Consider the following 11,722-nt stretch of genomic DNA (forward strand, 5'->3'; position numbering starts at 1 on the left):
CCCCCCCTCATCAATATACACACAATACCCCATAATGACGAACCAAAAACAGGTTCTAAAACCTGTAAAACTGAAATATCAAATTGACATAAGTATTCAGACCCTTTACTTAGTACTTTGTTGAAGCACCTTTGGAAGCGATTACAGCTTCGAGTCTTATTGGATATGACGCTACAGGTTTGGCACATCTGTGTTTGGGGAGTTTCTCTCATTCTTCTCTGCAGATCCTCTCTTGTTAGGTTGGATGGGGTATTTGGTATTTTATCGGGATCCTCATTAACTGTTGCAAAAGCAGCAGCTACTCTTCCTGGGGTCCACACAAAACATGAAACATGACATAATACAGAACATTAATAGACAAGAAAAGCTCAAGGACTGAACTACATAAAAAAAAATAAAGGCACATGTAGCCTACATGTCAATACACACAAACTATCTACGGTGCCTTGCGAAAGTATTCGGCCCCCTTGAACTTTGCGACCTTTTGCCACATTTCAGGCTTCAAACATAAAGATATAAAACTGTATTTTTTTGTGAAGAATCAACAACAAGTGGGACACAATCATGAAGTGGAACGACATTTATTGGATATTTCAAACTTTTTTAACAAATCAAAAACTGAAAAATTGGGCGTGCAAAATTATTCAGCCCCTTTACTTTCAGTGCAGCAAACTCTCTCCAGAAGTTCAGTGAGGATCTCTGAATGATCCAATGTTGACCTAAATGACTAATGATGATAAATACAATCCAACTGTGTGTAATCAAGTCTCTGTATAAATGCACCTGCACTGTGATAGTCTCAGAGGTCCGTTAAAAGCACAGAGAGCATCATGAAGAACAAGGAACACACCAGGCAGGTCCGAGATACTGTTGTGAAGATGTTTAAAGCCGGATTTGGATACAAAAAGATTTCCCAAGCTTTAAACATCCCAAGGAGCACTGTGCAAGCGATAATATTGAAATGGAAGGAGTATCAGACCACTGCAAATCTACCAAGACCTGGCCGTCCCTCTAAACTTTCAGCTCATACAAGGAGAAGACTGATCAGAGATGCAGCCAAGAGGCCCATAATCACTCTGGATGAACTGCAGAGATCTACAGCTGAGGTGGGAGACTCTGTCCATAGGACAACAATCAGTTGTATATTGCACAAATCTGGCATTTCTGGAAGAGTGGCAAGAAGAAAGCCATTTCCTAAAGACATCCATAAAAAGTGTTGTTTAAAGTTTGCCACAAGCCACCTGGGAGACATACCAAACATGTGGAAGAAGGTGCTCTGGTCAGATGAAACCAAAATTGAACTTTTTGCAACAATGCAAAACGTTATGTTTGGCGTAAAAGCAACACAGCTCATCACCCTGAACACACCATCCCCACTGTCAAACATGGTGGTGGCAGCATCATGGTTTGGGCCTGCTTTTCTTCAGCAGGGACAGGGAAGATGGTTAAAATTGATGGGAAGATGGATGGAGCCAAATACAGGACCATTCTGGAAGAAAACCTGATGGAGTCTGCAAAAGACCTGAGACTGGGACGGAGATTTGTCTTCCAACAAGACAATGATCCAAAACATAAAGCAAAATCTACAATGGAATGGTTCAAAAATAAACATATCCAGGTGTTAGAATGGCCAAGTCAAAGTCCAGACCTGAATCCAATCGAGAATCTGTGGAAAGAACTGAAAACTGCTGTTCACAAATGCTCTCCATCCAACCTCACTGAGCTCGAGCTGTTTTGCAAGGAGGAATGGGAAAAAATGTCAATCTCTCGATGTGCAAAACTGATAGAGACATACCCCAAGCGACTTACAGCTGTAATCACAGCAAAAGTTGGCGCTACAAAGTATTAAAACTTAAGGGGGCTGAATAATTTTGCACGCCCAATTTTTCAGTTTTTGATTTGTTAAAAAAGTTTGAAATATCCAATAAATGTCGTTCCACTTCATGATTGTGTCCCACTTGTTGTTGATTCTTCACAAAAAAATACAGTTTTCTATCTTTATGTTTGAAGCCTGAAATGTGGCAAAAGGTCGCAAAGTTCAAGGGGGCCGAATACTTTCGCAAGGCACTGTAGGTCAAATAGGGGAGAGGCGTTGTGCCGTGAGGTGTTGCTTTATCTGTTTTTTTAAACCAGTTTATTTGAACAATATGAGATGGAACGGAGTTCAGTACAATAATGGGTCTATATAATACTGTATGCTTTCTTGAATTTGTTCCGGAATTGGGACGTGTGAAAAGACCCCCAGTGGCATGTCTGATGGGGTAAGTGTGTGTGTCAGAGCTGTGTGTAAATTGACTATGCAAACAATTTGGGATTTTCAACACATTAATGTTTCTTATAAAAAGAAGAAGTGATGCAGTCAGTCTCTCCTCAATTCTTAGCCAAGAGAGTCTGGCATGCGTAGTATTTATATCAGCCCTCTGAATACAATGAAGAGCAAGGTGTACCGCTTGGTTCTGGGCAAGCTGCAGCTAGGTCTTTCCTTGCAACACTGGACCGCATGACTGGACAATAATCAAGATTAGACAAAACTGGAGCCTGCAGAACTTGCTTTTTGGAGTGTGGTGTCAAAAAAGCAGAGCATCTCTTTATTACGGACAGACCTCTCTTCATCTTTACAACCATTGAATCTACAGTATATGTTATTACCATGACAGTTTACAATCTAAGGTAATGCCAAGTCATTTAGTCTCCTCAACTTGTTCAACAACCACACCATTCATTACCATATTCAGTTGAGGACCAGTTTATTACTGGCCACCCATTCCAAAACAGACTGCAACTCTTTGTTAAGGGATTCAGTGACTTCATTAGCTGTGGTTGCTGATGCGTATATGGTTGAATCATCAGCATACATGGACACACATGATTTGTTTAATGCCAGTGGCAGGTCTTTGGTAAAAATAGAAAAGAGTAGAGTGCCTAGAGAGCTGCCCTGCGGTACACTTACATTAAAGAAAACCCTTCGAATTCTATTAGATGGATAGCTCTGAATCCACGATATGGCAGATGTTGAAAAGCCATAACACATATGTTTTTTCAACAACAGGTTATGGTCAATAATATCAAAGGCTGCACTAAAATCTAACAGTACAACTCCCACAATCTTCTTATAAATTTCTTTCAACCAATCATCAGGTATTTGTGTCAGTGCAGTACATGTTTATTGCCCTTCTCTATAAGCGTGCTGACAGTCTGTTGTTAATTTGTTCATAGAGAAATAGCATTGTATTTGGTCAAACACCGTTTTTCTAACAGTTTGCTAAGAGCTGGCAGCAAGCTTAATTGCCGACATCAAGTGGTTTTGTGATGAATGAGCTATCTGATTCATTGAAAGATAGAGTTGAATTTGTCTTTCTGCCCATAATTTCATTTAATGTACTCCAAAGGCATCATAATACAGTTTCTTCTTATTTTTGTTGAGTTTAGTCACATAATTTTTCAATTTGCTGTAAGCCCCCAGTCAGATGTGCTGCCAGACTTATTAGCCATTCCTTTTGCACCATCTCTTTCAAAGACATTCAGAGACTTGTCCTGAAGCCACTCCTGTGTTGTCTTGGCTGTGTGCTTAGGGTCGTTGTCCTGTTGGAAGGTGAACCGTCGCCCCAGTCTGAGGTCCTGAGCACTCTGGAGCATGTTTTCATTAACCTCTCTTGGGTAGGGGGAAGTATTTTCATGTCCGTGTGAAAAGCATGCCCAGAAGCTAGGATATACATATAAGTGGTAGATTTGGATAGAAATCACTCTAAAGTTTATAAAACTGTTAAAATAATGTCTGTGAGTATAACAGAAAAGATATGGCAGGTGAAACCCAGAGGACAAACCATCCCCCCCAAAAAACAATTCAGCCTACCACTGTTTCCAATGACTTTCATGTTTATTATGAGGCGAAGTCCTCCCAGATTGCAGTTCCTAGGGCTTCCACTAGATGTCAAGTCTTTAGAAAGAGTTTCAGACTGGTTTTTGGAAAAATTAGCTAGAAATTGTAGTTTTTATAAGTGGCTACCATTTTGGCTGTAGTGTATCCATGCGTGTGGATGAAAGCGCGTTCTTTGTTATTTATCTCCGGTAATTAACATACTATTCTCCGTCTTAAATTTTATCATTTATTTACGTATTAGGGTACCTGAGGTTTGATCATAAACATTGTTTGACTTGTTTGGATACGTTTATTGGTAACTGATGTAACTGGGACCTTTTGGAGTGCCAACAGAAGAAGATCTTCAAAGGTAAGGCATTTATTATATCGCTATTTCTGATTTTCGTATCGCACCTGCCTGGTTGAAAAATGTTTTTCATGCTTTTGTATGCGGGGAGCTGTCCTCAGATAATTGCATGGTGTGCTTTCACGGTAAAGCCTTTTTGAAATCTGACACAGCGGCTGGATTAACAAGAAGTTAAGCTTTATTTTGATGTATGATACTTTCATGAATGTTAAATATTTATATTTCTGTCATTTGAATTTCGCACTCTGCAATTTCACCGGATGTTGGCCAGGTGGGACGCTATCGTCCCACCTGCCCATAAGAAGTTAAAGGTCATTCTCTACTTTGCTCTGTTCATCTTTCCCTCGATCCTGTCTCCCAGTCCCTGCCACTTGAAAAACATCCCAAACAGCATAATTCTGCCACCACCAAGCTTCACCGTACGGATATTGCCAGGTTTCCTCCAGATGTGACGCTTGGCATTCAGGCTATAGTTCAATCTTGGTTTCATCAGACCAGAGAACCTTGTTTCTCATGGTCTGAGAGTCCTTTAGGTGCCTTTTGGCAAACTCCAATCGGGCTGTCATGTGCCTTTTACTGAGGAGTGGTTCTGTCTGGCCAATCTACCATAAAGGCCTGATTGTGCTGCAGAGATGGTTGTCCTTTTGGAAGGTTCTCCCATCTCCACAGAGGAGCTCTGGAGCTCTGTCAGAGTTACCATCGGGTTCTTGGTCACTTCCCTGACCAAGGCCCTTCTTCCCTGATTGCTCAGTTTGGCAGGACTGTAGTCTTGGTGGTTCCAAAATTATTCCATTTAAGAATGATGGAGGCCACTGTGTTTTTGGGGACCTTCAATGCTGCCAAAATGTTTTGGTACCCTTCTCCAGATCTGTTCCTCGGCACAATCCTGTCTCGGAGCTCTGTGGACAATTCCTTCGACCTCATGGCTGGTTTTTGCTCTGACATGCACTGTCAACTGTGGAACCATAAATAGACAGGTGAATACTTATGTAAATATTTCTAAGAACCTGATTTCGCTTTGTCATTATGGGGTATTGTGTGTAGATTGCTGAGGATTTAAAAAAAATGTTTTTAGAATAAGGCCGTAACGTAACAAGATGTGGAAAAACTCAAGGGGTCTGAATACTTTCCAAAGGCACTGTATATGAAAAATAAAATACGAATATATCTTGATTACATAAGTATTCAACTCCCTGAGTTAATACAGGTAAGAAACTCCAGGGAATATTTTGCCTTGTGTTTAAGGTTATCGTCCTGCTGAAAGGTTCATTTTGTCTTCCAGTGTCTGTTGGAAAGCATACTGAACCAGGTTTTACTTTAGGATTTTGCCTGTGCTTAGCTATATTCTGTTTCTTTTTATCCTAAAAATCTCCCTGACAAGCATACCCATAACAGATGCAGCCACCACCATGCTTGGAAATTTAAAATAGTACTCAGTGATGTGTTTTGGATTTGCCCCAAACATAATGCATTGTGTTCAGGACATCAGGGCACATTTTTTTAGTTTTTGCAAACAGGATGCATGTTTTGCAATCTTTTTTATTTTTACACAGATTTCCTTCTTTTCACTCTGTCATTTAGGTTATTTTTGTGTACAAACTACAATGTTGTTGATCCATCCTCATTTTCTCTTATCGCAGCCATTAAACTGTTATAAAGTCTCCTAAGGCCTCATGGTGAAATCCATGAGCGGTTTCCTTCCTCTCCGGCAATTGAGTTAAGAAGGACCCCTGTATCTACGCAGTGACTGGGTGTATTGATACACCATCTAAAGTGTAATTAATAACTTCACCATGCTCAAAGGGATATTCAATGTCAGCTCTTTTAAAAATTGTTTGCGAACCATTGGAAAACCGCCCTGGCCTTTGTGGTTGAATCTGTTTGAAATTCACTGCTCAACTGAGGGACCTTACAGATAATTGTATGTCTGGGGTACAGAGATGAGGTAGTCATTCATGTTTAACACTATTATTGCACACATAGTCAGTCCACGCAACTTATTATATTTAGGCTTGTCTTAAAGGTGTTGAATACTTGACTCAATACATCTAATCTTTTCATTTTAATGAATTATTAAACATTTCAAAAAACATAATTCCACGTGTACATTATGTGTTACTGTGTGTAAGCTAGTTACACAAAGTCTCAATTTAATACATTTTAACTCAAGAGTGTAACAACAACAAAATGTGGAAAAGGTAAAGGGTTGTGAATAGTTTTTGAAGGCACTGTATATGAAGCCAAATCATCTGATATGGATCAGGTTAGCTTCCCCAATTACACAGACAGTGCTGGCATGTCTTTTATCTACAGCACTACAACAAATGGACATAGAACAGTTCAGCATGAATGCAATTGAGCACATGTTTTAAGAGCCACTGTACTGGCGTGTCGTTATTTCATTTCATTATTACATTTACAATATTGTGCAGACCTTTATGATTACATTTGACTTATATCAACATTGCATGGCTGTTATTTAATGTGTTTTCAGGGCAAAAGTGAATGAGAGAGGGCTATTATCTCTAGACGTAACTATTTCTCTGTCAGGTCAGTGCTACCATGCTACAGAACTATATTCATCACAGGATCAACATGTGAATCATACAGCAGGTCACAGTAATGTTGACCTCTACCCACTATTAACCCCAGAGATGAGCATACGAACCAACTGGTTCACAGCAGATGGGTATACTACAAAGCAGGATCAATGAATTAGCCAGCTAACTTGCCTAAATGTTCTGAATTAACCTTGAAATGGGCTTGATCTAATTAATTAACTCAATAAACAACAACACATCAGTTCCTCATGAACCAGAAAATCAATAGCTTTTTTGAGTTGTTTATTCAAGTTAGCTGACTAACTCATTGAACCTGTGTTGTAGTATACCGCTCTGTTCTGGTTCAGAGGTCAAAGTGGTCCACCCGCATCACGTATTATTCCTTTGTTTGTAACATTTCATGTCAACATGTTCTGACCATAACTGCTATGGTCATTCATTGCTCATTCTTGGTCATTCAAGTGCCCAGTCCACATAATCTTGAATGAACTATGAGAATCCATAGCTTTAAAACTTGTGTAGGAATGACCACTATCAGTTGAAAATGTAAATTGTCATTTCCAGTTTCTGATGTATGCATGTTTATGTTGTTGCGGTATGATTCAAATCCAAATTCTCCTTGTGGGATTAATGAAGTTGATCCCCCCCCCCCCCTCCCCCCTCCAATAGCACCAACAGCATTATTGTTGCTGTGGTGGTGCGGTTTTACTCTAATGGAGGAGCTTTAACTTCTAACATCGACTTTATAGGATTAATGTAATGTAATGTAATACTAGCCTATCTCAGTAACTCCTTAACCGAGCCTGGAGCTGCAGTCCTGCTCTTGCTGCTCTGTAGCCGTCTCTGTCTGCGCCTCAAATGGCACCCCATACTCTTTATAGTCCCTATGGTTCCTGGTCAAAAGTAGTGCACTATATAGGGAATAAGAAGCAACTTCGGACGTGTGATTATCCAAATGGAGGAGGAGATGAGATTAACATCGACTGCGATGGCTCTCTGATAATAGAAGAGCGAAAGGAGGAGGAGGAGGTCAGTGACTGTTTGCTGACTAAGACTGTAACGACCCCTTACTGACTATCAATGACTGTTTGCTGACTAAGACTGTAACGGCCCCTTACTGACTATCAATAACTGTTTGCTGACTAAGACTGTAACGACCCCTTACTGACTATCAGTGACTGTTTGCTGACTGTAAGACTAGCGTCTACTTACTGACTAACCATTTAATTCAGCCGGTAGGATAAGGTTTTCTTGAAAGAAGAAGTCCTAAACTTTGGAACTGAGATGGAAGCTTAACTAGCTAACAGTACAAACATTTGGAACTGATCTGCAACCCTGCTGATGACGAAAGATGTAAATGGTGATGGATGAGCATGGTGGTAAAGTTGATTTGAGATGGACTGTAACTGTACAGCATTAGGAGAAACCCTGTATGTCTGAGCTGAGTCGGTCACTCTAGTGGCGATTCGACACAAGCTAAGGCTGATTAACCTTGGCTGAGTTGCCTGGGGGAGGGAGAGGGTAGCCCCCCTGAGAGAGGGATCCTATTAAATTACTGGAGGGGCTACACTGTCATAAACCCTCAAAGTTCTAGAATGGTAAGAAAATGGCAGCCATTGTGGTCAGATTGAATTCCAAACCAGTCTAATTGGAAATAATGTCAGTAGAGGCATACTGTAGGTGATGCATTTCCTGCTTTTACTGATCCAGAAAAATACAAGTAATTTTTGCTAAACTAAGTCATATAATAATAAAGGCAGTTTATACAGGTTTATCCTCAATTTCTTTATAAATAGCCTCTGAAATGTATGTAAACAGACCATACTTTTCTCAATGTTTGTTTTCTTGGATAGCTGTAAATGTTATAATATGATACAATATCAGTACTTGTTGTATTTACAACTTTTCATGTCCATAGTAGTATTTTATTTACTAATTCTGTGGGGGAAACACCCAAGGACCTTCACCCAGGCTACACCACAATAGCACTGATTGTTGAATGCGTGTAAATTGCTGAGGACAGTGATCATTCTAGTGAGACTTGGACACATCTACCATTGAAATACTTGGGTGGGCTGCCTAAGCATATTTTCCAAGCTTTCATTTGAAAAAAAATAAATAGAAGGAAATTCGATTTAAACTGCAAAAAATTCTCAAATTGAGTTGCATAGATGGGCAAACAGTGCCCATTGTCACACCCCCCGCCACGCCCACCACATAAGCCCCTTTTTGATCCAGAAGAAACCCTGCACTAGCTAAGGTCTGATTAACCTTGGCTGTATAACGTTTCAGGTAAGACCCAAGTGCAGACTGCGTTGAAGTAACAATGTTTATTACAGCAACAGGAGCAGGCAAACGACAGGTCAAGGCAGGCAGGGGTCGATAATCCAGAGTGTTGGGGCAAAGGTACAGGACGGCAGGCAGGCTTAGGGTCAGGTCAGGCAGAGGTCGGTAATCCAGAGAAGGGGCAATGGTACAGGACGGCAGGCAGAGTCAGGGGCAGGCAGAGGGGTCAGGGGCAGGCAGAGAGGTCAGGCAGGCGAGCTCAGAGATAGGACAGGAAAGGGTCAAAACCAGGAGGGCGAGAAAAAGAGAGACTGGCTGACCTCTCTGCCTGGGGATCTTCCCCATTACAGGGGATAATGGGGAAGAGGGGTGGAGACAATCACAAGGACAGGTGAATCAGATCAGGGCATGACAGGCTGGACGTTCCTGAGAGAAGTTAGGGGGTAGGGAAAACTCCTAAAGGACCACCCAAGGACCCCCGCCAACACCACTTACTGATGATGTTGTGTCCAGGAGGAGAGCATTGTTAGTAGATCTCAATGATTGGTCATTCAGAAGAGTGCTGTTTTGGCAGCACCCTCGGCCTCCGCTTTAGGGTGATAAAATGAAACAGAAGCATTGTTTTCTACCATCCTCAGCAAGCTGTCATTTAAAACTGACTGAATATAAATGTATCTGTGATTCATGAATTTAATTTGTAGTCTATTGCGGTCCCATTTGTTTTAAGTTTTTCCAAGCCAGCATTTTCTCTATGTAAAGTAGATTTGGTTATGTTCTGTTGTCAGTTTCTCTACACAAATCAGAGAGTTCTAGTCAAATGGAAACCATCTGCACTCTGCAACACTTGTTACACGTTACATCACATCTATACATGAAAATCTTTTGATGGATTGTTATTTTACGTTATATAATTGGTATCTTAATTTCCCTGTTCCCAAAAGACCATATTCATATTGGTGTTCTAGAACTAAAAGCCTGCTCTTACCAACCATTGGCTGTCAAAGAAAGTTTGTCCTGTGGGCAACATGGCTAACATGACGCAAGATTGTTTCTAGTGGCTACAATGACAGCAAAGAAAAATGAAAGCCAGGGATCGGTTTAAATGAATGAGTTTCTCTGGGCCTGTGGGGGCTCTCAGCCTCGCATTAAGCCTTGTCATTATTTAATTTTGCTCTCATCAAATTCCTCTCTCTCTGATTGATTGAAATGGCATGCCGGTGAAGGGCAACGCAGGACACACACACAGAGGAGTTCAATAGACTTGGTTGTTGGTAGCGAGATGGTGATGACCTTAATGCTAGGTTAGAAGGAAGACATTCAGTTCAAATAGCCCCACTACTGCACCTCCACAGGCAGGCAGCTTTTGTTCCGGGCCAGGGGAGATGACATTTAGCCTCCTGAGGTCCCTGCTCCTTTTAAAAGGGACATGGGGCCTTGTTAATGTAGCCCAGGGGTTGCTGGGAGGTGGAAGGGGGCCATGGTTTTCTCTCTCTCTTTCATCCTTTTCCTTTTTGTGTGAGTGCTGTGGAGTGGAGTGCAGTGACATGAGTGTGACTTTGTGATGGGACTGAGGCCTGGGGCCGTCTGCCATTGTTGTAACGATGTAAGAAGGACTTTCTACATAACCGTCCCGGACCTGCTGCAGTGAGTGAAAGATGATTCTAATTCAAATCAAAAGTTAAAGCTTGACTGAACTCACATGGATGGACAAAGTGGAGGCCTTGTTCCTGTGTTTTCTCTCTCTCTCTCTCTCTCTCTCTCTCTCTCTCTCTCTCTCTCTCTCTCTCTCTCTCTCTCTCTCAATTCAATTCAATTCAATTCAAGGGCTTTATTGGCATGGGAAACATGTGTTAACATTGCCAAAGCAAGTGAGGTAGACAACATACAAAGTGAAAATATAAAGTGAAAAACAACAAAAATTAACAGTAAACATTACACATACAGAGGTTTCAAAACAGTAAAGACATTACAAATGTCATATTATATATATATATACAGTGTTTTAACAATGTACAAATGGTTAAAGGACACAAGATAAAATAAATAAGCATAAATATGGGTTGTATTTACAATGGTGTGTGTTCTTCACTGGTTGCCCTTTTCTCGTGGCAACAGGTCACAAATCTTGCTGCTGTGATGGCACACTGTGGAATTTCACCCAGTAGATATGGGAGTTTTTCAAATTTGGATTTGTTTTCGAATTCTTTGTGGATCTGTGTAATCTGAGGGAAATATGTCTCTCTAATATGGTCATACATTGGGCAGGAGGTTAGGAAGTGCAGCTCAGTTTCCACCTCATTTTGTGGGCAGTGAGCACATAGCCTGTCTTCTCTTGAGAGCCATGTCTGCCTACGGCGGCCTTTCTCAATAGCAAGGCTATGCTCACTGAGTCTGTACATAGTCAAAGCTTTCCTTAATTTTGGGTCAGTCACAGTGGTCAGGTATTCTGCCGCTGTGTACTCTCTGTTTAGGGCCAAATAGCATTCTAGTTTGCTCTGTTTTTTTGTTAATTCTTTCCAATGTGTCAAGTAATTATCTTTTTGTTTTCTCATGATTTGGTTGGGTCTAATTGTGCTGTTGTCCTGGGGCTCTGTAGGGTGTGTTTGTGTTTGTGAACAGAGCCCCAGGACCAGCTTGCTTAGGGGACTC

Source organism: Oncorhynchus mykiss, chromosome 23 (assembly GCF_013265735.2).
Source record: "Oncorhynchus mykiss isolate Arlee chromosome 23, USDA_OmykA_1.1, whole genome shotgun sequence".
Lineage (NCBI taxonomy): Eukaryota > Metazoa > Chordata > Actinopteri > Salmoniformes > Salmonidae > Oncorhynchus > Oncorhynchus mykiss.